Source organism: Brassica napus, chromosome C4 (genome assembly GCF_020379485.1).
Source record: "Brassica napus cultivar Da-Ae chromosome C4, Da-Ae, whole genome shotgun sequence".
Lineage (NCBI taxonomy): Eukaryota > Viridiplantae > Streptophyta > Magnoliopsida > Brassicales > Brassicaceae > Brassica > Brassica napus.
The window spans coordinates 20,015,075-20,041,286 of record NC_063447.1 but is presented as its reverse complement, the minus strand read 5'-3'; the positions used below and the strand labels follow the sequence as shown (position 1 = coordinate 20,041,286).

The 26,212-nt window shown below is 44.4% G+C and overlaps 1 non-coding gene across 1 annotated transcript; it reads left to right on the top strand.

Moving 5' to 3' along the window:
- The first annotated feature begins 10,671 nt into the window (after positions 1–10,671).
- On the top strand, positions 10,672–10,779 carry LOC125586749. The gene has a single exon (XR_007323284.1). It is a non-coding gene; the product is annotated as a small nucleolar RNA R71 (small nucleolar RNA).
- The last annotated feature ends 15,433 nt before the right edge of the window (positions 10,780–26,212 follow it).

The following is a 26,212-nucleotide window of genomic DNA, read 5'->3' as shown; positions in this document are numbered from 1 at the left end:
ACCGTTAGAGGTGTACTAAGTTTGTTTTGGAAACGAGAACGCCGTTTCTGTAGATGTCGAAAAATTCGTAACTTTAAGCGTGTAGCGACGTCTCGCAGAGCCGAAAGTTGACCTTTTCTTTTGTGCCGCATTTGTTCGCGGGCTTTTTCCGAAGGATGCCTCTTTTACGAGCGTTCGGGGGTTTTGTCGGATTTAGTGTGATAACTAATCCATTTTGCTTAGGCGCTTTGAGCGAGTCTTAGATTGCCACTTTAGCCGTTTGAAGAATAGCGGGATTGGCGACCGTAAGGTCGCGTCTTTCCGCACAAAATTTTGAAAAAGGTCGAGTTTTTTTTGAAAGTCGTGGGAGTATATGAGTATACGTAATAACTCCCCCCCCTCCCCCCGCTTTTTTAAGATGGAGGGATAGCTGAACTCGCTTGGCGAGCTGCCTACGTACCCTTTTTCGGGGATCAAGCCATCTCGTAGGTCTTAGTTCCCACGTTGCGATTAGTGGTAGTATTTTTTAAGATGCATCGCGTTCCAGGTTCTTTGGATCTTGACGTCTTGCATGTTCGTGATTTGGTACGATCCTGGTCGGACCACCTTTTTGACCTTGTATGGTCCTTCCCAGTTTGCTCCTAGTTTTCCTGCGTTACGTTCGGCGGTGTTTTGGAAGACTTTGCGCAGAACCAGATCACCTTCCTTGAACCTGCGGTGGCAAACGTTTGAATTGTAGTATTTCATGGCAGCGTACTGGTAGTTATGGATTCTTATGAGAGCTTGGTTTCGTCGCTCGTTAATGAGATCGAGTTCGTCCAGCAGCATCACGTTGTTGAGATCTTCTCGTTCGGGGAGGAATCTTCTCCGCACACCGGGAAATTCTACTTCCGCTGGGATCATGCATTCCGTCCCGTAAACGAGGGCGACGGGGGTTTCTCCTGTAGCCCGTCTTGGGGTTGTACGATGTGACCAATGAACTCCTTTGAGCTCATCTGCCCATCGTCCCTTTTTGCCTTCTAAGCGCTTTTTTAACCCGTCAAGGACGGTTTTGTTAATGGTCACTGCCTGGCCGTTACATTGTGGATATCTAGGAGTTGACTTGTTCAACCGTATCTTCCACTTCTCGCAGAATGCTTCAAATCGGGTAGAGATGAACTGAGATCCGTTGTCTGTTACGATTTCGTAAGGGACCCCGTGCCTAGTGATAATATTCTTCCATACGAAGCTCTCGACTTGTACGTCTTTGATTCTTGCATAGGATTCTGCTTCTACCCACTTCGAAAAGAAATCCGTAAGGACCAAAAGGAAGCGTTTTTGTTTTGAATTGTGTAAAGGTCCGACGATATCCATGGACCATCGCATAAAGGGATACAGAGATGAAATGGACGAGAGGACCTCCGCAGGTTGATGAATGGTGGGCGCGTGCCTTTGGCATTTTTCGCATTTTCGTGCGAGTTTCTCGCAATCTTTGATCATAGTTGGCCAGTAATAACCGTGGCATTTTATTTTGACTGCGAGTGACCTTCCACCGGAGTGGTTTCCGCACGATCCGGAATGGACCTCTTCCATAACTTTTCTCGCTTTATCTCCCTCGGCGCAGGTCATGAGTGGGCCGGAGAATCTCCATTTGTAGATTTCTCCCTCTACTGTTACATATCGTGCGGCTTGGGTTTTAATTTTGTGTGCGCCCATTTCTCGGCGGGCAGCGTTCCGTCGGCTTTGTAGGCTCGGATCGTCTCTAGCCATGGGCTGTCGCTACCGTATTCCGGCTGATCCATCTTTCCTTCTTCTGGATCTTCAATTTCCTCCGCATCTTCGATTTGTCCCCAAATCAGATTGGCGATCACCGGCGGTCCGATGCTCGGATGTTCAATGAATTCCACGGGGATTACCTGTTTTAGTCCTGGTTCCGAGCTTGACGCGAGCGCGGCCAAGGCATCTGCCTGGGTGTTTTCCGAGCGAAGAATTCTAGTGGGGGGAAGTGGTTGAAGTCTTGGGCCAAGTCCTGGACGAGTTTTAGATATGTGTCCATTCTTTCGTCCCTTGCCTCGTATTCTCCGCTGTATTGATTTGCGACTAACTGAGAATCACAGTAAGCATGGATGTTGCAAATCTTCAGCCCATGGGATAGTCGTAATCCTGCAATGAGTGCTTCATATTCAGCCTCGTTGTTTGATGCATGGAATTCTAACCGAAACGACTGCCCCAAGATTTCCCCGGTGGGCGACGTTAGCCGAATCCCAATTCCGGATCCTTGTTTGGACGATGATCCATCGACGTGAAGAACCCAAGTTGAATCTGGTTCCGTGTATGTCATATTCCCTGTGGGCAATTCTACTAAGAAATCCGCCAGCACCTGAGATTTTGCGCAGCTTCTTGGGCAGTACTCGACATCGTACTCGCTCAGTTCGATTGCCCATTTCGCGAGCCGTCCTGACTGACTCGGACCGTGCAGAACCGTGTGCAGGGGAAAGGTGGTGAGAATCACTATGGTATGAGATTGGAAATATGGCCTGAGCTTTCTCGCCGATGTTACAACAGCGAATGCTAGTTTTTCCATCAAGGGGTACCGCGTCTCAGCGTCCAGCAAGGTTTTACTTATGTAAAAGATTGGTTTTTGCTCACCGCGTTCTTCTCTGATCAAAACGCCACTTACTGCTGTTGCGGAGACCGCGATGTATAAGAATAGAGGTTCTCCCTCTACTGGTTTTGCAAGAACAGGAGGAGTGGCCAGGTAACGCTTCACTTGTTGGAAAGTTTTTTTGCACTCTTCTGATCATTCGAACTTTTTGTTCCCTTTCAACGTGTCGTAGAAAGGCAGGCACTTGTCCGTCGAATGTGAGATGAAACGGTTCAAAGCTGCGACCCTTCCAGTTAGCCTTTGGACTTCTCGTTTTGTCTTTGGTGAGACCATTTCTATCAGTGCATTTATCTGTTTGGGGTTGGCCTCGATCCCGCGACACGTGACCAGATAACCGAGAAACTCTCCTGATGTGAGTGCGAACCTACATTTTGCCGGGTTTAGTTTCATGTTATGTAGGTTCAGCCTTGCGAAGCACTCTTCCAAGTGGGATACGTGGTCGTGTTTGTCAAGGGATTTTATGAGCATGCCATCGATGTACACTTTCATAGTCTTTCCGAGCTGTTCGGAGAACATTCGATTGACAAGTCGCTGGTAAGTAGCACCCGCATTCTTGAGACCGAAAGGCATTACCTTGTAGCAATACGTTCCGCGGTCGGTAATGAATGCAGTCTTCTCGCGATCGTCGGGATTCATCATGATTTTATTGTACCCAGAGAAGGCGTCCATGAATGATAAAAGTTCGTTCCCTGCTGTTGCTACGACCAGTCGGTCAATGTGCGGAAGAGGGAAGCAATCTTTTGGACAGGCCTTGTTGAGATCGGTGAAGTCGACGCATACTCGCCATTTTTCGTTTTTCTTTTTGACCACGACGGGATTGGCGAGCCAATCTGGGTATCTGACTTCTGTTATTGACCCTACTTTTAGAAGTTTCTCAACTTCCTCGTTTACTGCGGTAGCACGCTCTGGTCCTAGCTTCCGTCTTTTTTGTTTTACGGGTTTGTAGTTCGGGTCAATGTTGAGTTTGTGACATGTTATGCCGATGTCGATTCCTGGCATATCCTCCGCGGCCCAAGGGAACGTATCGAGGTTCTTTTTAAGACCAGCCATGAGCTCTATTCTCAATGGTTCGCAGAGGTTGGCTCCGATCTCGACGCATCGTTCTGGGCGGGATTCGTCGAGACAGACCGAGATTACCGGTTCGCAAGTTGGTTCGCACTTCCCTTCTAGAGCTTCGACCCTCTGTGCCTGCCAGAAGACTTCCGAGTCTTGTTCTGGGGCGCCCTCGTCGAGAGTCAGCTTTCTTTTCTTCTTGTGGGAAGCTTCGATCGCAAAGTTCTTTCTTTTTAACTCAGCGGCGAAAAATACTTGTGACATCCTGTGGTCTCCTTGAATTGTTTCGACTCCATGAGGGGTCAGAAAATTGAAGGCATAGATGGAATGTCGATGGGATCGCTCTCATGGAATTCAGCCATGGAGTTCCAATGATTACATTGTAAGATGTTGGGCGATCGACGACCAATAATTCTGTGATTTTTACGACGCTCCCAGCTTTAACCAAGAGGTTGATTGAGCCGAGGGTCATAGTAGTGTCTCCTGACAGTCCGAATATTGGACTGGGACCTTCCGTGAAGGTGCACATGTCGATTTCCATTCTCTCGAGGGTGCTTTTATAGATAATGTTGGCCGAGCATCCGGTGTCGACCAACACTCTTGCTACGTCGATATCCTGGATGGTCAGTTCGATGACAAGGAGATGGTTGTGAGGTTTGACCTGGTCCGCCGTTGCTCTGTCCTTGAAAGAGACGACATTGTGAGCTACTGGAGCGGACATCTTCTATCTTTAATCGTTTGTGATTTTTGAGTTAGAGAATTTGACCCCCCCCCCCTTCATTCTAGCGCCAAACTGTGGGAACCGGAATTCACACCATCGATTTTAATGAATAAGTATGGAGGAAAACCAAGAAAACCCGATTTTCCCTGAAGGTCCGAATTCTCTGCGTAATCACTTTCAGAGCGTAAAAAGATAGATAGCAAGAAAAAAAAAAATAGTCGCTCAGAGGCGTTTTATTAACGAAATAGTATGAATACAGGACTTCTCCGAGAGGAGTAGAGATATGCTAACTAGACAAAAGCAGAACAGAAAAGCGGCAAAACGTTCTAAGCCTTGCCTTGCTAGTCTAACCACCTAAGTTCAAAATTCCCTAAGCTAGTAGGAGTTCTCTAAGTCTAAGTTCTCGGATCCCTTTTCTTCTGCTCCAGCTCTCGTTATATAGTTGTTTTAGGCCCATTTACTCCTTTGCCTTTGGGCCCAAGTTTATCTCTTTTTGGAATATTCCATTTTTCGTCGATCGTTGTAGTTATCCTCGAATCTTGATATTTATCTTCGGAAACTTAACGTTTATCCTACTTCCGCGAGTTAGGATAAACCGTCATAACTCCCATTGGGCTCGGGTCCCTTCTAAATCGTAGATCGGCCTCTAGACACGTTTAGATCCTCTTGGGCCGTTTTTAGGCCTTTGGGCTTTTCTACGATTTTAGTCGTAAAACTTCTAGAGTAACTCCGATCGAGACGAAACGAGAGTTATATGATCCAAAAGTCAGTTATCACAACTATACGGAGGACACGAGAGTCGAAACGAGTCGGACTGGCCGGGATTGGATTGTCCTCGCCCTAGGGCGAGGTGAACCGGGCGTGGATCGTCCTCGCCCATGGGCGAGGTGACCGTGGTGCTGGCCGTCCTCGCCCATGGGCGAGGTGACCTTGGTGATGGTCGTCCTCGCCCATGGGCGAGGTGACCGTGGTGCTGGTCGTCCTCGCCCATGGGCGAGGTGACCTTAGTGATGGTCGTCCTCGCCCATGGGCGAGGTGACTGTGGTGCTGGTCGTCCTCTCCCATGGGCGAGGTAACTGTGGTGCTGGTCGTCCTCGCCCATGGGCGAGGTGACCGTGGTGCTGGTCGTCCTCGTCCATGGGCGAGGTGACCTTGTGAGAACGGTCCGGCTCTCGGGTCTTGACCTGTCTCTTTTCGTACCGATCTTTCCAGAGACCCTCGTCCATAAGTATTTGTATTCTTCCGATCTTTCTTTCGAGAAGTCTTTCGTAAAGAATTTGCTAAAATGATAATCTTAGCCGTTGATTTTGAGATAACCGTTTTCGACCCCAACAACCTCTACAATTTCGCAAACCACATCTAAAAAGTCTTAATCACAAAAGCACATTATGCATTATCCTAGCTTAGCAACCAATTTCAACTAGTCTACAACTCAGAAAATCCTGTCTGACATTCCCCTCTACTAACCTCATTTCTTAGCATAAATATAAAAGTGAATGCTTTACCTTGGGAGTATCGATCACAGGATGCAAAGATTTTCAGACAAGTATCTGGAACTGCAAGTAAAAGTTAGTTCATAAATTCTCTCTCTCTCTAATTTCTCTCATGAGTCAAAGTCTGCTTATATTGCAAGATCAGTGACGAAGATTGGACAGGCTTCCATGAATCAAGACTTAATGGTGGTTGCCACCAAGCCCTGTCCACTTCTTTTTGACCTATATCCAAGAATTCTTTGCGAAGCGAGCCTTGAAGATTGCCGCCTCCAAGTCCCGATCGAATTCTTTTATTGGAATCTTTATGAATCAAGCCTTAATGGTTTTAGCCACCAAGTCCTGTTCAGATTCCTCCTTACTAAATCCTAAGTCCTAATTAAATAATAAATTTTGGATTTTTTTTTTTTTTAACTAACTAACTACTCTAGGGTCGAAATAGAGAGAGGAAATGTGATAAATGAATCTACACAAGGCGTTACCTTCCAGACTTGTCTGAAGAATCTGATCCAATGTATACCAAGCCCCAAGACAAGCGATTATGTCAGGTTTAGTATTGGAGGTCAGCTTTGGTTCCTTCAAACAATCAAGGCAAGTGTGTATAGTTGACAGGTTGATTTGGAGCGTTCTTTGTCGATCGATGCTGATATCTGGTGTTGAGATGTGAATTGCCTCTGAATGGCTTTGACTTCCTTCTGTAACCACTCTGCATGGCTATCCAGTCCACTGAATCTGACGTCGAATGGAAAGTAGATGTCATCACACCGTTTCTCAAACCGGTCCTCCATGGTGTCTATAGCTGTGTAAAGCTTTGATGTGATCTGATCAACTTCTGCTGCTGTGTAGGGAAGATGTTCTGTAGGTTTCTTGACGTCGAGCGATGCCCTGCGGAACCTATCGGTCGATGTTGAACATTCTTCCTGAAAATCATGTTGATCATTAAGCGTGCCAATGTCCCTCCGGACATTCATCATCTGTGTAGACAAGGTGTCCAAGTATCGCATGATAGGTGAGGTGAAACGATCGTGCATATCCTCGTATGTTTGTAACCTATCTTCCATGGCTGAGAACTTGCTGTCGATCAATGTGATGGTGCAGATATCGATCGATGTGGCTGGTTGTTGGTCCTTCTTGCGAATAGTGTCCAAATCTTGCTGTAGCAGATCAATTCTCGTGCTTAACCAGTCCACGTTGTAGTTGAGAGGGTGGTATACGTCATTAAACTTCGTGTTGATGTATGCGATCTCCCATTCATCCTTCTTCTCTGCCAAACTTTTCGGTTCTGCAGACTGGGATGTCTTAGGCTTGACGTCGATTGATGTTGCTTTGTTGGCGTCGATCGATGGTGGTGTCGTAGCTTCTTTCTCAAGAATGTGCTGCATACTCTCAATCTCTGTCCTCATCTCTGCCATACTTCTGAAAAGCTCATTGTAACCTCTGTCCAAAGGTTGATAAGTGTCATCTACCAATGTCTTGAGTTCATCTCCTAGTTTTTCCTGAGCTCCACAAATACCAGTCACCATCTCATTAATCTCATCCTTGGTGTAGATCTCTGGTGCCAGTTTTGTAGGTGTGAAAGAAGTGGCATGTTCTGGAAGACATATGTGACTCTCCTCAAGTAGGGATGCTCTCTCCAGAATTTTTTTGATGTTTTCCTTGGTAACAAGGATCATCTCACCAGCTACGCTCCTTGCATATTCAGACTCATCTCTGTAGACACCATATTCGTCCTTCTGTTCCCATCTGAACTTTCTGGCTCCATAGATGTCATAGGCGCGACGTCCACATTCGTAACGTTTGTCGATCGATTGTGAAGGTGCCTTGTCGAACGATGAAAGAGCATCTTTGTCGATCGATGTTTGGCCTACTGGTTGGCACGATTGGTGTGAACCAATTTCTGTTGTGTCGGCCCTTGGATGTTCGTCTGGAACAGCTGGGATGTTGTCTGGAATGCGGCGTTGCTGCATAAACAAGTTGTCTGGTCCATTGGCCAACTGAAGAATATCTGCTATGTCCTCTCTGGATACTTGAAGAATTCTCCCATCCATAACTCTTGCATGGCCATCTAGGTCCCTAAAAATACCAAATTCATCAGGAGTTAGAAAACCGCAATCAATACTCATATTCTTCTTAGTAAATAAAGAAAGTTTAGGTTTAGAATGAGAATCGATCGATGTTGATACTGGAGTATCGATCGATGGTAGACGTTTGTCTGCTGAATTAGGGTTTTTGGATCAAATGCTCTTCCTTGATGTTCCTTCTGATTTGTTTGTGGGAGCATTCATCTTTTCTGCTATGGTATCGTGAGAAGTAATCTGGGGTGCAAAACTCCTTATATAGGTATTGGTAAACCTACTTGGAATTGGAATATTCCCTTTTTCCTTTTCAAAGGCGGCGGCTTTAATATCGATCGATGTACCTAGTTTGGGTATCGACCGATGCTAAGTAGACTCTGTCGATCGATGGTGGAAACGTGTTATTGAAGGAATGGCTTTAATATCTTTCATCCTGCATAGCAATCTCTATAGCTCTTTCCTTCCAGTAATTCTCATCATACTCCTCAGTAGGATCCTCATTGGATGAAGGAATTACAGTCTCTACTGCAAAACTTTCATGGAATTCACTGTCTGCCCAACTGCCTATTGAATAGTCATCACATCCTCTTTTGTTGGGTTGTATAACACTGATCTGGTAATGTGAAGTGGTCTACCGGTTGATTCCCGTCGAGCGACGTGGGATAGTGTTCATCGGTCGTCGGTGACTCATTGGAATCGATCGATGAAGCAGTGTGAGTGTCGATCGATTCTGAGTACTCTGTTTTGGACACTGCTCCACAATGGCATGTTGCAATGTAGCCAAGATCATTTTCAAGCTCCACGAGGTTGACCTGTTGTCGCACAACTCGAACTAGGTCATAGTGGACGTCTGGATTTATCAGTGTCAGACGCAATATGTTGGTGTTCATGTCACATACAGCTCCTACTGTAGCCAGGAAAGCTCTTCCAAGCAGAAGTGAAGAGTTCCAGTTAAGCTTGATGTCCAGGACATGAAAATCTACTGGGACAAGGGCATTACCAATCTGTACCTCAAGGTCTCTTATGATGCCTCCTGAGCTTCTTTCTGAAAGGTCCACGAAGGTGAAAGATTCTGATTAGGGCTCTATTTTCAAACCCAGCTGGTCTGCCATAACCTTAGGTAGTATGCTGACTGATGCTCCTCTGTCACAAAGTGCATGGGGAAATTCAATACCCTTCACCACACATGGTATTGCGAACTTCCCAGGATCACTCTTCTTCTTCAATGTGATCCTTAGTTTCATCCTTTCCCTGACATGATGAAACATTCTCCTAATGTCCTCCTCAGTCTCCTTAGTCTCTCTGAAGAACATACACAACTGGTGTGTGTAATAAACTTCGTCAAAAGGTTTCTCCACTAGGATTCTGAGGACTTTCTTAGTGAAACCATCCATCTCCTTCTCATTAGCTTTCGTCTTAAGGTTCTTAGGAATCTTCTCCTTTCTTTTCCTTAACCTTCTTCCTTCAGTTGCCTCATCAAATTTCATAGGCTCTGGTGTAGTGTCTGAAGGGTTGGTTGTAGGTTCTGGTGGGTTTGCTAAAGGTTTAGGTGGTGGTATGAGTGCGTTGATTCGGTCACTATCAATAGATGGTAATCGCACTCGGTAGATGAGAGGTGCCCGTCGATCGATGGGAAGTGAGGGGGGTCGATCGATATCAGTCTCTCTCTGTCGGTCGACTGCTGGCTCATGCCGTCGATCGATTTTGACGTAGAAAGGGGAGGGTGGGTGAGGATGTTTTTCTGCGAATTCCTCATGAGTCATGATCCGAACTACACTACACTCCACAGTCGATTCAGCAGATGACGTCGATCGATGGTTAGAGTAATCCGTCGATCGATCTTCGTCATGGTCTGTCGAGCGATGTGCATCCATTGACATCGGTCGACGCCAAAGTGATCCGCCGAAACTCATGGAGCTTTCAACTTCGAAGTCTCCTTCTCCAAGCTTCTCATGCTTCACCACTTGCCATAAATCATCATCTTTGATGTCATTTACGTGGTGTTTTGCTTTCTCAACACTTGCCTCTCTAGCCAAGGCTTCTTGCCTCTTTACAGTGTCTTCAGTCTGAACCACTTGCATTTCAAGCTTCCTCACCTGAGTCCCTAAGGTCTCAATTCTCGTGTTCAGACTGTTGTAGGTGGAATCTATCCTCCCATTGAAATCAACAGTGAGTTGTTGCTGTCCTTCCAAAACTCTGTCAAGCATTGCTTTAATCTTGCTTTCTTGAGTCTGTGGTGGTGGATTATGGTAAAATGAGTTTCCATAGCCTCTACTGTTGTTGCTGAAAGGTTTCTAGAACTGTGAACTCTGGTTACTCCTCTGACCATTGCCATAGAAGTTTCTGTTTCCACCCTGGTTTCCAGACCTCTGAAATCCAGTACCTCCAATGTAGTTCACATCTTCTTCTCCTTCCATGTCTACAGCTACTTCTCCTTCAACTGAGCAGACCTGCATCCTAAGAAGCTCATGAACCACATCTAACTTTGCTCTAACTTTGTCCATCTCCTCTTTCCCTAGGGATGCAACAGACTTCTTCCTCTCAAAGTCAGTGTTCTTGGTGCTGGTCCTGTTTGCTAGATTTTCTATCAGTCTCAAAGCTTCCACCGGATTCCTAGTGTTGAAGTTTCCCTCGCTAGCTGTATCAAGAGCCATCTGATACCTCAAGGCGATACCTCTAAAGACAGTGCTCAGCAGTTGCACTTCGTTGAATCCGTGGTGTGGACAGTCTCGCTGGAAGAACTTGAATCTGATCCACGCATCTTTGAAAGACTCTCCAGTCTCATGCGCGAATGTAGCAATTTTTCTCCTCAAGTCTTCATCGTGTGCCTCATCAAAGAAATTTTGCAAGAAAGCATTCTTGATGTCGGCCCAGGATGTTAGAGATCCTGTGGGTAGCTGCTTAAGCCAGTGCATCGCTTCTCCAGTCAGAGAATACTTGAAGAGCTTGCACAATAGGTAGTCCTCGGGGACTCCATCCTTACGAAGAGCAGCGATAATATCCTCGAACCTCTCTAGATGGTCCATAGGATGCTCATGCGGTAACCCAGAGTAGGGTATCTGCGACACGAGTGTGTAGTACTGAGGCTTCAGCTCAAAATTCTGCTTCTGGATCTCTGGAAGTCGAATAGCTGATCTGTTGGCGTAGTACTCATCTGGACGATTGTAGTCAGCCAGTGCCCTTGGTCGAGCAGCCTCTTCTACAGGTTGAGCAGCTCCTATAGCATCAGTATCAGGGATTACATTCCCCTGAGCGTCTAGTTTCTGACCTGTTGCATTACGCAGATGACCATCCTGGTCATACCGGTTTCCATTCTCATCCTGTCTGATAATAACAATCGCAACCATGTTTCGCGACTGATGATCGATCGATGTACGCGGTGTAGTATCGATCGATGTCGAACGATGTAGATTGGTCGACGATGAAGGTCGGGTGTCGGTCGACGGTTGGGTGTGAGAATCGGTCGACGTGAAAGCTGCTGCGTCGAGCGAGGTGGAACGTTGGTCTTTGGGAATCGTTCGTTCCAAGTGAGCAGGATCTTCTGAGAATAGCAGGTGTTTGTCCTTGTTGCTTCTGGTACTGCTGGGCATGCACCTGAAAAGACAAGAAAATATTTTGTGTCAGAATGGGGGTAGAGAAAGGAATAAGAATTAATAACAGTAAATCTAATGGCGATCAAAGCTCCCCGGCAACGGCGCCAAATTTGATACCACTCAAATTACCCTAAGGAGTGAATTACTGTCTCAAATAAGAGGTTCAGTTGCAGTATCTAGGGATCGAATCTACAAGGAGCTAGGGAACCTATTAAATCTAGTCAAATTATTAATTCTAAGTGTTTGTTGTTTTATGATTTAAAAGTAAATAGCAATCCTAATTGAGCAAGTCTATTGCTCGACTAACAAGATGATTGGGGGTGTAACTTATTGGAAGATATTAGATGCAGGGTTTCTATTCAGGTGTTGGAGATTATAATCCTATAGATGCCTAACAGTTGCATGCATGATACATTAGAGCTCATCTCCTTAATCACAGTGATAAGCAATGGCAATTTTTCACTGGTTACCTAACTAGATCTTGGATCTCAACTATCGTCTTTTGATCACAAGAAAGTGTCGATCGATGATCCTATAGGGATATCGATCGATACACCTTTCACAATATCGATCGATTGTCAGAAGACAATATCGATTGATGCTTCTAGCTAAGCCCTAGGCGCAGGTTGATAATGCTCACTAGTCTCCTAGATCAGCGGTTAGCATCTCTCTAGCAGTCCTAGCATGACAGATTAGATTCAGGACAGGATGGTCAAGGATGCTTGACTCATGTTAATTCCTAGGTTCATGTTCTAGTTAGCAAGGCTAAAACAAGCATTAATGAACAATCAATCAATGAATATCACAACTTAGCAAATCTATATTTGGGGCTAATCCCTCTAACCTATTTGAACCCTGAATCTAACAAGTGAACTACTCAGACATAGCTAAGCAATTCGTGACAAAAAATATAGATAAAAACTGCATAGAATAGAATAGATGAATCAATGGAGTTCCAATCACAAATCTCTCTATGATTTTCTCTCCTAAAACTCTCTGCTTAAAATAAGAATACAATGGTGGCCAAAAACTCCCTTGTAATCTTGTAATTTGGTCAAGCCTTGGGTTTAAAGTCGGCTGGAACCAAGTCGCGCATCTCGCGTCTCGACATCGATTGATGGTATAGGATGTACATCGATCGATCATAATCTTCAATCGTCGAGGCTTCTCTTCTGTATCGATCGACGGCACTGGATGTGCATCGAACGATTGCTTCTTCTTCGTATCGACTTCTAATGGTCAGCTCGGATGAAATCTCTTTTAAGCTCCTAAATGCTTCATAATCATCACTTTGCTCCAAGATACTCCTGAACCTGAAAACATACCTAATAGGATAAAATATATAATATATAGATAGTAAAACACTTATATTCCATGGATGAAAATGGGTCAAATCCATGGTATATCACAACCTAATGAGAAACCTAAATATAATAGTAAGGATTACTTAGACATATTCATGGAACACATAGTTATGATGGTCTGAATAATACTTAAATAAAATGAGTAAATAGAGTAAGCAACAAAATGAATGAAAGCAAGGGAGTTCAAGATCTTCTCTATCTCTCCAATTCTAAGCTCTCCCCTTTCAATGGTGGCTTCTTGCTTCCTCCAAATTAGGTGTAAGAAGGTCTCTAGGAAAGTCTGCCACCAGAATGATACAAAACCCTAATAAATAGCCTAACAGGCGGCCAGGGACTTAAGATGTAATTATTGAAACTTTTGAAAAACTTGAAATCTTCTAATTTGTCATTAACTCTCGGGTGGCTTCGCTTTCGATCTCGGGTTGGCAACCGTCGGTCGATATTTCTTGGTAACCGTCGGTCGATATTTCTTGGTAACCGTCGACCATCTCCTATTTCCAGCAAAGTTCAAAAGATCTCCAAATAGCTCCAAATACATCATTTTCTTCTAGTTAGTACCTGAACATGTAATTACTCTAAATAGACTCTATATAATAGTAAATATATCTTAAAACACTTATAAACAATGGATAAAAATGGGTAAAATCCATGGCCTATCAGGATACTGACCACGGGCTCACCAGAGCAGGACGGAAGAACGCACTCGGACTTCGGGCCCGCAAAAATCAGGTCAAAGTCTCCTTCCGCATCCACCAGCTTTGCTCCACTGGCGGGAAGTGCGGCCTCCTCGGCTCGCGGAGACTGAGGCACTTCACTGACCTCGTTCGTCCCACCCTTGACTCCTGCCAAGGCCAAATCCCTGACATGGACAGCCGCCAAGGAGTCAAGGGAATCGGCAATCCTTGACAAGCGGTGTTAGGGTACTTTTGTGTACAGGCGATCCGTGCTCAACTCTACGTAATGATAGGAAGAAGGAGACATGTCGTTGAGTGTATTCTTCTGCTTCGATAGTTGATAAACCCGGAGATCCTATTCTTAGGATACTGCCATATGGGTATGGGCCAGTATAGGTCGTCGGTGCCTTAGTAGCAGCATGGGAGATTGGTCGTTAGGCGGGGGCCGCCTACTGAGAGTGAAGATCGCAGGGTCTTCTTGATCTATGATCGTTGGTTCCGACTACCAGGGTCGGTCCTTGGGTGCCTCATGATCTGTAGTTGGTGGTTCCGACCACAAGGGGCGGTCCTTGGATGCCTCCTGATCTGTAGTTGATGGTTCCGACCACTAGGGGCGGTCCCTGAGCATCTAGGTGTGGAACCGTGGAAGGTGTTTGGGTTTATAGCTGCATCCTTCAGTGGGTATTACCTATGTACCCTTCAGTGAGGGATCAAGCCGTTCGTAGTTCATGTATATGGAGGCACATAGCCTAGATGGGTGCATAGCCTGATGGAGGCACGTAGCCTGATGGAGGCGCGTAGCCTAACGGATGCATGTGGCCTAGGGAGCACGGGGCTGTAATGGGCACATGGCCTAATGGGCACATAGCCTTGGGAGCACGGGGCTCTGTAGTTGGTAGGAGTCATCTGTTCTAGGGGGCACATGGCCGGAACATTTGGTAGACCTGTCGCTATGCTGTAGTGAGCATGATGTGTCGAGATGCTTCAGTGAGCATGGAGGGACCCTGCTGATGACCTGGAGATCGTGGACTGAGCCAGTAAGTAGAGTTGTAGACTGATACCACTCAAATTACCCTAAGGACTGATTTATACTCTCTCAAATAAGAGGTCGAGTTGTAGTACTTTGGGATCGAATTCACAGGGAGCTAGGAAACCTAGGAAATCTAATATGATTTGTTAAGCAAGATGGTTTTAGAGTTTCTAAATATAAATTGCAATTTTGTATTTGTTCAATAGCTGGTTTGAGGTTTTGGTGCTTAAAAAGGAAATAGTTAGACTTAGGGTTTTTATTCAGGAAACTTGGGATTATAATCCTACAGATGCCTAATGAGTTGCATGCATGATAATGTAAAGCTCAACTACTTAGTCAACAAGTCCATCAGCGTTCGCAATGTTTGGACTTGTTTATTAACTAGATCTATTGATCTCAACTGTCGTATTTTGATCAATAGAAAGTGTCGATCGATAATCCTATAGGGATATCGATCGATACACCTTTTGCTCCGTCGATCGATTATTCAAGTATGATATCGATCGACGCGCTCTAGTCAAGCTTTATGCGCGGGTTGAATAATAGCTTACTAATCTCACTAGATCAGCTCTCGCCTTGCTCATAGCAAGAAACATAGTTCTATTAGAATGTTTTGAGGATGAGAATAAAGCTCTCGCTTTTATCAATCAAATCGAAGGGCAAGTTCTAGGTAGCTAATCTAGACACATGCATTAATGAAAAATCCTAAAGATGATTATCACAACTCAGCAATCTATAGTTGGGGCTAATCCTTCATAACCTATTTAAACCCTAAAATCTAACAATGGAACTACTCAGACATGGCTAAACAATTCATAACAGTAGTTAAGTATAAAAACTTCATTAGAATAGTAAATAGATATTAATGGAGTTCCAATCACAAATTATAACTTTGGATCTTCTCTCCCATCTATCAAAATCCTAAAAACCTTTGCTGTGAAAATAATAAAACTAGAAAAGCACACTTTGCCTCTAACATGGCAGCAAAGCTTATATAATTAGGGTAAAACTCGTCAGGGGTAATCTTGTAAAATGGTGAAGACTTGGGCTTCAAGTTGGGTGTGACCAAACGGGCTTTCTGCGTGCTTCGTTGTCGATCGATACACAGATGTGAGTATCGATCGATTAATCTTCTCCAATATCGACCGATGGTCGAGCTCGATGGTCATCTTGGGTGCTTGTTCCAAATATCTCGAAAACGCTCCAAAGTCATCACTTATCTCCAAAACACTCATGATCTTATAAATATAATAAATAGATTCTATAATATAATAATTATTAGTAAAAACACCTATAAACTATGGATGAAAATGGGTCAAATCCATAGTCTATCAACTCCCCCAGACTTACTCTTTTGCTTGTCCTCAAACAAAACAAACAGGCAGTCTCTTTGAAAGAGGTTTAAAACAGCAGGGACTCACATGATTTAAAACATAGAATCATCACCTCTACAATATTGCAATCCACATCTAAGAAGTCATAATCACAAAAGCACATTATACCATATTCTAGCTTAGCAACCAAATTCATCTAGCCAACAACTTAGCAAATCTTGTCTGTCATTCCCCTCTACCAACCTCAATTCTTAGCATAAATAAAAGTGCAGGCTTTACCTTGGGGGTATCGATCACAGGATACAAGGACTTTCAAACAAGTATCTGGATCTGCAGGTAAACATCAGTTCCTATCCTCTCTCTCTACTAATTTTCTCTCCTAGTCAAAGTCTTCTTATATTAGCAAGATCATTGACCAAGATTGGACAGGCTTCCATGAATCAAGCCTTAATGGTGGTTGCCACTAAGTCCTATTCACTTCTTTTTTACCTATATCCTAGGATTATTTGTGAAGCAAGCCTTAATGGTTGTAGCCACCAAGTCCTGTTCTAATCTTTTACCTATGAAATTCTTATGAAGCAAGCCTTAATGGTTGTAGCCACCAAGTCCTGTTCGAATTCATTCCTAATAAATCTCTATATATATAAATAATAATAATATATATATATATTTTTTTTTCTATCTATAATTTCGAAAATAGAGAGAGAAAGGGTGATACATCTATATACACAAGGCTTTACCTTCCAGACTTGTTTGAAGAATCCGATCCCATGCATACCAAGCCCCAAGGCAAGCAGTTGTGTCAAGTTTAGTGTTGGACGTCAGCTTTGGTTCCTTCAAAACAATCTTAGCAAGAGAGAATAGTTGACAAGTTGATCCACTTTATTATCTTTAGTACTATCTGCAATCAGTAAATCTAGAATGGTGCTAAAGAGTGGTTAGATATCTAGCAAAATCTAAAAGTTCATAATCCTCTTCTTGACTCAATAATAACTTAATTTTGAAAACATTTTAATAAGACTAATAAGTAGATAAATATCAGTAAACCTCCCCCCCCCAGACTTAAACTACACTGTCCCCAGTGTAAACTCAATCGGAGTTATGGTTGGAAATAAATCATAAGGACTCAATGTAACAAGTAAGAACGATATACCAGACCCGAATGAATGTCGACCAATGTAATGATGTTGATGTCGGTCGATGCAGGTAAGGCCATGTCGATTGAGTCGATAGTTTCGAGTCGGTCGATACTGATGGCAATCGTCTACTCGGTTCTTCTTTTTTTTTTATTATGACCTGCAATAATTAAAAAAAAACAACATAAATAGTATATTAATAAAAACTTAATGAATATTACCTAATAGTGGGTTGCCTCCTGCTCAGCGCTTTGTTATAGTCATTTAGCTTGACTTTGGAGGTGATTTGGCTAGTAATGTTGAGAACTGGGACTTGTTGGAAAACAAGTATCCATCTCTTCTTTGCGCTTGTTGAACCATGTACCAGTGAAGTCTCTCATAGCTTCATCCCCTCTACGCCATTTTTCTTTCATTGTTACAGTTGTGTTTTCCATCCTCTGCAATCTTTCTTCAAGATTCTCCAGATTGAATTGATGTCTCCAAAGTGTGGCGTAAGTGTCAGCTGAGATCTCCTCTCCATGGTAATGTGTGTCGGACATGTCTGATGTCATCTTTGGTACTAGCCGGCCTCGGTTTGTAGCGTCGTCGACCGATCTTCGATGGTGAATGTCGGTAGATATGTTGCTGCGTCTGTCGATCGATAAACATGCTTCTGGTCGACGAGCAATGTGACTCTGAATCTCCACCAATTCCCTTTGTATAGCTTCAATCTTGGATGTCAAAGTACTGATGCTAAGATCCATTTGGAAATAGATGTCATCACATCTCCCATCGAGCGTCTCTTCTGTAGTTTCCAGAGCTCTATAGATCTCTTCTACCAACTGATCTATCTCCTCCCTGGTGTGAAAATATTTTTGAGACTTCTTCGTATGTGGGCGTGGTGGACTGTCGTCGATCGATGCTGACATGTGGTTGTCGATCGATGTGTGATGATGCCTGTCGATCGATGGAGGTCGTCTTCTGTCGATCGATGGAGGTCGAGCAACGTCGGTCGCGTGCTGAATTCTGACTATGTCTTGCTTCATCTCCTCCATGCAAGTAGTTAGCCAACTGATACTATCATTCAATGGATAGTAGACACCATCAAGCTTCATCTGGAAAGCTTCTTTGTTCTTCTCGTGTTCTCCACAGACTCCATAGAACATCTCATTGATCTCGTCCTTGGTGTAGATCTCTGGTACCAGCTTTATCTGTGTAAACAGGTTAGCATGTTCAGGAAGACATATGTAGCTTGGCTCATCTCTTGAAGCTCTTTCCAGAACTCTTCTGATATCCGTGTTGTGAATATGAATGGTGTTTCCATCTAGATCTCTGACGTGTCTCCGATCATCTCTGTAGACTCCATACTCATCTTTCTCTTCCCAGGAAAATTTCATGTTACCATAGAGATCATAAGCTCTTCTGCCGAATTCTGGCTGTCTGTCGACCGATGTTGGGATGGCAAAGTCGATCGATGTTTGAGTTGGATGGCGAGATTTTTGTATGAAGTTGTTGTCTATGCCACCAGCTGTGTCATAGAACTCCTTTGTAGCCTTCTGTTCTGGATTGTTGCGATGATGCATGAACAGATATCTGCGAAATCTTCTCGAGATACGTGTAGTGTGCGGCCGTCTATAGCTTTTGCGTAGCCATCTGGGTCCCTGAAAATACCAAATTCGTATGGAGTTAGAAACTGGTTATCGAATTTATCTTTTTCGCTTACAGTGGTGTTTGGTATTGGACGGTTGTCGATCGATGTTGCATTGTTGTTGTCGATCGATTGTTGGTGATGAGTGTCGATCGATGGGTGGATTGCTCTGTCGATCGGATGGCATGTTCGTGTTCTTCCCCAAGTAGTGTCTCCTTGACGTGTTTCATCGCATATTTGCATGTTGAGTTGTTCCTCATCATACAAATCATCGGGGTTTTCTGCTGGTGCATCGTTTACTGCCATAATTGGGTTGTAGTATTCGTTCTCCCAATCGTCAGTTTCGTACTCGTTTCCACAGTGGCAAGTTGCAATGATTCCTGGATCATTGATTCTTCTGGAGATTGTCTGTGGCGTCTTGACTGGGATAGGGTCGTAGTGGGCATTAGGATCGATGAGTGTTAGACACAACTGGTTGGTTTGCAAGTTGCACACTGCTCCCACTGTTGGCAAGAAAGCTTTCCCAAGTGGTAGAGAGGAGTTCCAGTTTAACTTGATGTCCAAGACATGCAAATCAACTGTAACTAGGGCATTACCAATCGGCACCTCTAGGTTTCTCACAATTCCTCCTGAGTTCTTCTAGGAACAATCTACAAAAGCTGACTGATGCTCCTGTGTCGCACAAGGCATGTGGGAACTCAATCCCTTCACCATGCATGGTATTGCAAATTGCTCAGGATCACTCTTCTTCTTCAATGTAATCCTCATCCTCATCTGTTCTCTAACTTCACAGAACATTCTCCTGATGTCTTCTTCTTTCTCTCTGGTTTCTTTGAAAAACATCCACAATCTGTGGGTATAATAAGCATCTTCGAATGGCTTATCTATAGGAATCCTGAAGACTCTCTTCCGAAAACTTTCCTTTTCCTTATCATTGGCTCACCTCTTCAGATGTCTCGCCACTTTTCCTTTTCTTCTCCTTAGGGTTCTTCCAGTAGGAACCCTATCATCTTCCATCGGATCTTCTCCATCATCTGAAGGTGTACTGACGGGCTCTGGTGGGTATTCTGAAGGTTTGGGTTTGGGCCTGAGTGCATTGAGTCGTGCAACATCTATCTTTGGCATCTGCACTCGGTAGGTAATAGGTGCTCGTCGATCGATAGGCGCTGGAGTTTGTTGATCGATGGCGGCCTCTGAGTGTCGATCGATGGAGGATTCTCCATGTCGATCGATGGAGGATTCTCCATGTCGATCGATGGAGTTATCAGCTCGTCGAGCGATTCTGACTTTATCAGGGCTGGGCGGATGTGAGTGTTTTGCTGCGAACTCCTCGTGAGTTAGAATCTTCACGGCATTGCAAGACGTGGTTGACTCTGTAGGTGTCGTCGATCGATGCTCTAGAGGTCTTGTCGATCGATATGGACTGGTGTATGTCGATCGATGTTCGAGGTCTTGCATCGATCAACACCATTGCGATCCGCCGAAACTCATCAAACTTTCTACCTCGAAATCTCCTTCTTGGAGCTTCTCTTCCTTCACCACTTGCCAAAAATCATCCTCAATGATGGCATTCACGTGGTGTTTCATCACATCATCCCCTACTCCTCTTGTTGAGGTTTCCTGCCTCAACAGCATTTCCTGTCTGCACAACCTGCATCTCCAGCTTCTTCACATGAGTGCTCAAAGTCTCAAACTTTGTGTTCAGGTTGGTGTAGACAGAATCTATCTTCCCATTGAAGTCCACTGTCATTCGCTGCTGTGCCTCAAGAACTCTATCGAGCATCTCTTCAATCTTGCTCTCTTGAGTAGGTGGCGGTGGCTTCTGGTAGTAGGAACTTCCATAATTCATGTTGTTGTTGTAGCTGTTGTGGTAGGGTTTATGGTACTGTGAATTTTGGTTGAAGTTACTCATATTTCCATAGGAGTTTCTGTTTCCACCCTGGTTTCCAGAACCTTGGAATCCAGTTCCACCACTGTAGTTCACTTCTTCTTCATCTGCTCTACCCTCTACAGCTTCTGCATCCTCAACAAAGCTAACCTGCTTCCTGAGAAGGTTGTGAACACTATCCAGCTTTGCCTTCACTTCATCCATCTGATCATTCCCAAGGATGGTGGCAGATCTTTTCCTCTCAAAATCAGTGTTCTTGGTGTTGTTGCTGGATGCTAGGTTTCAATAACCTTGACTGCCTCCTCTGGATTCCTGGTATTGAAGTTTCTGTTGCTGGAAGCATCAAGAGCCATCTGGTACTGCACCGTGATGCCTCTGTAGAAAGTACTGAGTAGTTGTACTTCATTGAATCCATGGTGTGGACAGTCTCTCTGATAGGACTTGAATCTGATCCACGAGCCCCTGAATGATTCTGCAGGCTTCTGAGTGAATGTAGCAATCTTGCTCCTCAAGTCTTCAGCACGCGCTTCATCAAAGAAATTGCATAAGAATGCATTCTTGATGTCGCTCCAGGATTTAAGAGATCCTGGTTGTAACTGCTTGAGCCAATGCAGAGCTTCTCCAGCAAGTGAGTGCCTGAAGAGCTTGCATAACAGGTAGTCCTCAGAGACTCCCTCGACTCTAATAGCAGAAATCAGACCCTCGAACCTCTCAAGATGGTCCATAGGATGCTCGTGGGATAATCCATGGTAGGGTAACTATCCCACAAGCATGTAGTACTATGCTTTCAACTCAAAATCACTCTCGATAGTGGGAGGACGAATGGTTGATCTGTTGGTGTAGTATCGATCTGGACGGTTGTAGTCAGCCAACGTTCTGGGTTGCGCAGCCTCGTCTACAGGTAAATTAGTACCTGTAGCATTAGCATCAGGCTCAGGGATTGAAGCCCCCTGAGCATCTATCCTCTGACCCGCTGCATTACGCAGATGACCCTCCTGGTCATGCAGGTCTCCATTGTTGTCTCGTACAAGTATCAAAGGTGCAACCATGTCTGGCGGCTCAGTATCGATCGATGTCTGGGATGGACTATCGATCGATGTCGGATGAAGGATGTTGGTCGACGGAAGGTGAGTGTTGTCGGTCGACAGTGGTGAGCGAGTATCGGTCGACGGAACTAGTGTCTGGGTCGACGGTGGTTGAGCAGAATCGAGCGACACACAAGTGGTGTTGTCGGTCGATGAGGAGCGTGCTTCCTTGCGGATCAAACGTTCCAAACTTGCAGGATCTGGTGAGAATAGCAGTTGAGTTTCCTTGTTGCTCCTGGTACTGCTGGGAATGTACCTGAAAATCCAAGAAAAATTTTATGTAAGAAACTTAACAAAAATTAGATAAATAGGCGATCAAAGCTCCCCGGCAATGGCGCCAAATTTGATACCACTCAAATTACCCTAAGGAGTGATTTATACTCTCTCAAATAAGAAGTTGAGTTGTAGTACTTAGGGATCGAATTCACAGGGAGCTAGGGAACCTAGGAAATCTAATATGATTTGTTAAGCAAGATGGTTTTAGAGTTTTTAAATATAAATTGCAGTTTTATATTGAACAAGAATTTGTTCAATAGTTGGTTTGAGGTTTTGGTGCTTAAAAAGGAAATAGTTAAACTTAAGGTTTTTTTTCAGGAAACTTGGGATTATAATCCTACAGATGCCTAATGAGTTGCATCCATGATAATGTAAAGCTCAACTACTTAGTCAACAAGTCCATCAGCGTTCGCAATGTTTGGACTTGTCTATTAACTAGATCTATTGATCTCAACTGTCGTATTTTGATCAATAGGAAGTGTCGATCGATAATCCTATAGGGATATCGATCGATACACCTTTTGCTTCGTCAATCGATTATTCAAGTATGATATCGATCGACGCGCTCTAGTCAAACTTTATCCGCGGGTTGAATAATAGCTTACTAAGCTAACTAGATCAGCTCTCGCCTTGCTCATAGCAAGAAACATAGTTCAATTAGAATGTTTTCATGATGAGAATAAAGCTCTCGCTTTTATCAATCAAATCCAAAGGCAGGTTCTAGGTAGCTAATCTAGACACATGCATTAATGAACAATCCTAAAGATGATTATCACAACTCAGCAATCTATAGTTGGGGCTAATCCCTCCTAACCTATTTAAACCCTAAAATCTAACAATGGAACTACTCAGACATGGCTAAGCAATTCATAACAGCAGTTAAGTATAAAAACTTCATTAGAATAGTAAATAGATATTAATAGAGTTCCAATCACAAATTATAACTTTGGATCTTCTCTCCAATCTATCAAAATCCTAAAAACCTTTGCTGTGAAAATAATAAAACTAGAAAAGCACACTTTGCCTCTAACATGGCGGCAAAGCTTATATAATTAGGGTAAAACTCGTCAGGGGTAATCTTGTAAAATGGTGAAGACTTCGGCTTCAAGTTGGCTGTGACCAAACGGGCTTTCTGTGCGCTTCGCTATCGATCGATACACAGATGTGAGTATCGATCGATTATTCTTCTCCAATATCGACCGATGGTCGACCTCGGTGGTCATCTCGGGTGCTTGCTCCAAGTATCTCCAAAACGCTCCAAAATCATCACTTATCTCCAAAACACTCTTGATCTTATAAATATAATAAATAGACTCTATAATATAATAATTATTAGTAAAAACACCTATAAACTATGGATGAAAATGGGTCAAATCCATAGTCTATCATAGACGTGTTGCAGGGAGCATATATCTTCATCTAGTTGACAGTAATCGCAGGGATTCAGCCTATCATAGGCGTGTCGAAGAAGAAGGTCTTCTAAACATGGAATCTTGCCTTGGCGGCTGTGGAATTGTGAGCTCTGGTCAAGGACGTCTCGGACCCCTTTCTTTAGGTTTAGAAACCTATATTTATAGTGGAGGTCGTGCCTCTTTCTTTGAATTTGGAAATATTCATTATATCCTTAGATAATAGAATATTTCCCTTTTTCTTAAGGGAGGTCATATGTATTGGAATACTTCCTCTTTCCCTCTTGTCCAAGCTGGTTATCTTATTAAAGGAAGATTTCCATGTATCCTAAGGCAAGATAAATCACTCAGCCTAAAAGCCAGAGGCTGGAGGCAGGGACCCAGATCCGGAGAAAGGGACTCAGACCCGGGGGCAGGAACCCGGAACCTGGAGGCAGAAACCTGGAAGCCGGAAGCTGGAGTAATCTCTTCATGAAATATTTTTCCCCAACAGTTTTCCCCTTATTTTATGGTTTCGTGTTTGAAGGTAGGAAATAACATGGTTTTATTCATAGGACTTCGTGATTTGCACCGTAGTATCAAGTTCCTCGTTGAGTTTGGAGTAGGACGTCGGCTCGTAGCATGGGTCATCAAACTCCCTTGTCGATAGTGCTCGGATGTACTTGCGCTCGGTCTGAAAGAATTCACAGCCTGATTGGAGATGTATGGCCTGGAGAATGGGCAGTAATCCTTGACTCGATACAGACACGTGGTCTAGATCAGGTAGTGTATTTGTCGGTGAACCCAGTAGGCATGATGTCATGGCGTGGACGAATGTAGATAGACTTACAGACATGTTTCAATGGGCATGTGTTTGGTCTGAGTGAGGATGGTCGCGTGGATGTAGTTGTACCCTTGATTCCGATGGCCTGGAAGTGGATAATCAGGAAGAACCACCATGTAGGACCTAGTAATAGTAAATGCCCGAAGGGCGGACATCACTGTCGCACATGATCAAGTTGAGCTTGTAAGACTTTCTTCTTCTCCTTTATAAGGATGAGACGTTGCCCCCATGGTGGGGATTGTTCAGAGTTGGCCGCAAGTTTGATGGAGAAGTCGGGAGCGTCTGCATAAAGGGTGATGCTTCTTCTCATACCCCAAATGCTTGTGCTGCTCCTGTAGCTATACTCGGTCTTAGTTCAGGTAGAACTTCAATTTGTTTTTCTGGAGGTTCTCTGGTTCCATGAATCGTGTGGAGGAGTGTATGGGTCAGGACCCAGGAAATCTGAGAGGGAGAGTCTTGGCAAGGCTAAGGATTAGGGGGATGAGGAGGTTTAATAAGACACGGAGGCCGAAACTGAGGATCCTCATGCTTGATCCTGCTGGCCTTGCTTGCGCCTCTTGAGCTTGTAAAAGCTGTAATGGACTTTCATTCAGGTCTTCATGCCGGTCTCCTTATTGTGTTTAGCATACTTGAAGCTCCTTGAGGTTTTGATGTTGTAGCTGTAGCTTCTTGCCTCGTCTCGGGATTGTACCTTTACTTTTGGCAGGAGGGACGTTCAGCATGTTCGTCTTGGTACTTGGAGATAACCTAGTTCACTCTTGGTACCGGAGTAGAATTCTTGGACAAGTTGTTTGTGGTGAGCAGTAGTGCCCATGCCGAATAGAGAAGGTGGAACCGCTAGTTGAACTCTGCCATTGATTCTTGGCCACTCGCAACTATGTAATATTGCAATCTGCCCCCGGAGGTGGGCTACAATCAATGCTAGGATGGCCTTGTGTCGTGCTTTCTTGGAACCTGGAGGATCCTGGGCATGTTTTTCCAGAATCTGAAGAGTTAGAGATACATCCTTCTGAAACTCATGGCTCGTGGATGCAATTCTTCATAAATCGGAGGTTGTATGGACTTTTTGTCCAGGAACCCGGAGACTGGATTGACTTTCGTCCTGGAAACCGGAGGCTGGATGGGCTTTCGTCCTGGAACCCAGAGGCTGTAGGGTGAATCCCTTCTTCAAACTCGGAGGTTTTAGGATGTAATCCTTTTGGACCCGGAGGTCCTAAGGTATTATGTCGAGCTCTGCCCCTGTGAGTAAGCTGCTCTTAATCGTTTGCGACATTGCACTCTGTCCCCGTAGATAGGCCACTATCAATGTCGTTTTTTAGATGTTGCATTCTGCCACTCGTAAGTACATCTGCTTATAAGTTCGTAAACATTCAGACATGTATTGTATTCCACCTCCCTTAGGTAGGTTTCTATCGATATGAATTCCCCTACGAAGGATCCATGGACCTTCGTTTCTGGCCCGGAGGCCGTTTATAACCCAGAGGTGTCTTATGAACCCGAAGGTCGTTTTGAACCCGGAAGTCACTTTTGGACCCGGAGGTCATGTGGGAATCCGGAGTTTCTCCTTTAGATCTTGAGATCGTATTTGAACCCGGAGGTTTTGTGGGAACCCGGAGGTTCTCCTTTAGATCCTGAGATCGTACTTGGACCCCGGAGGTTGAGTAAGGACGGGGAGGTCGTTTAGGAACCCGAGGTTCCTTCAGACCCTGAGGTCATATTTAGGACCCTGAGGTCGAATAAGGACCCTGAGGTCGAATAAGGACCCGAAGGTTGTTTGGGATCCCAGAGGTTCCTTCAAACCCAGAGGTCTTATTTAGGACCCGGAGGTCGAATAAGGACCCGTAGGTTGTTTGGGAACCCGGAGTTTCCTTCAGACCCTCAGGTCGTATTTCGGACCCTGAGGTCGAATAAGGACCCGGAGGTCGTTTGAGAACCTGGAGGTTCCTTCAGACCCCGAGGTCGTATTTAGGACCCGGAGGTCGAATAAGGACCCGGGGGTCGTTTGGGAACC